At 40.0% G+C, this 846-nt stretch overlaps 1 protein-coding gene across 1 annotated transcript in view; it reads right to left on the bottom strand.

Moving 5' to 3' along the window:
- cdc37l1 (cell division cycle 37-like 1) overlaps positions 1–846 on the bottom strand; it is an 18,774-nt gene continuing 17,928 nt past the window's right edge. The window contains exon 8 of the transcript XR_009807774.1: positions 1–182. The gene's annotated coding sequence lies outside the window, so the exon portion shown is untranslated. The remainder of the gene's footprint in view (positions 183–846) is intronic.

The following is an 846-nucleotide window of genomic DNA, read 5'->3' as shown; positions in this document are numbered from 1 at the left end:
TTGGTGCCAGTGTAATTTTAATAAAGGACTTTTCTCATAGGAGGCAAAAAAAAGCCACAAGTCTGTTTCTTGCACAGTGTCATTGAACGCACCTGATTTCATTCCACGGCCCATGGGTTTATTAAATCAAGGCGAGGGAGAGAGACATGGAAGCCTGAGCAATCTGGCACACCGGCCAAAAACTAAATGGTCGATCAAACATAAAAAGAAATAAGGTGAAAAATCAAACGTATGACAAAGATTGTTTGTGCACCAGATGGAGGATTTCTGGGAGTCTCAATAAAAATGTAACAAAACAGTGACTTTTGATTTAGTGCATTAAATATAAAGTGCACACCTTTTTCCATACCTAAATATAGCATCCTTTCGTCCATATCAAATATGTTGTGATATTTCAAGGGTGTGTACTTTCTTCCAGGATATTGGTGTGTCATCAACAACTTCAACTAAACATGCTGAGACATGACAATAAGGACATTACTATTATAATAATTATAAAGATGATGACCATGCACCAACAAAATAGAAAGTTAGTGTCTAGTGTGTACATTCTTCAGCTTTTGACAAAAACAATCATTGATTTACTGCGATGAAAAAGTAAACGACTTGCAAAATGGAGCAGAAAAAAAAAAAAAAAAGACATAATTCCAACTTGTGTCCTCTTTTAACCCATCCATCCATCCATTTTCTACCGCTTATTCCCTTTCGGGGTCGCGGGGGTGCGCTGGCGCCTATCTCAGCTACAATCGGGCGGAAGGCGGGGTACACCCTGGACAAGTCGCCACCTCATCGCAGGGCCAACACAGATAGACAGACAACATTCACACTCACATTCACACACTAGGG

Source organism: Nerophis ophidion, linkage group LG08, assembly GCF_033978795.1.
Source record: "Nerophis ophidion isolate RoL-2023_Sa linkage group LG08, RoL_Noph_v1.0, whole genome shotgun sequence".
NCBI lineage: Eukaryota > Metazoa > Chordata > Actinopteri > Syngnathiformes > Syngnathidae > Nerophis > Nerophis ophidion.
The sequence above is the reverse complement of the archived record's forward strand: the minus strand, read 5'-3'. Positions and strand labels throughout refer to the sequence as shown.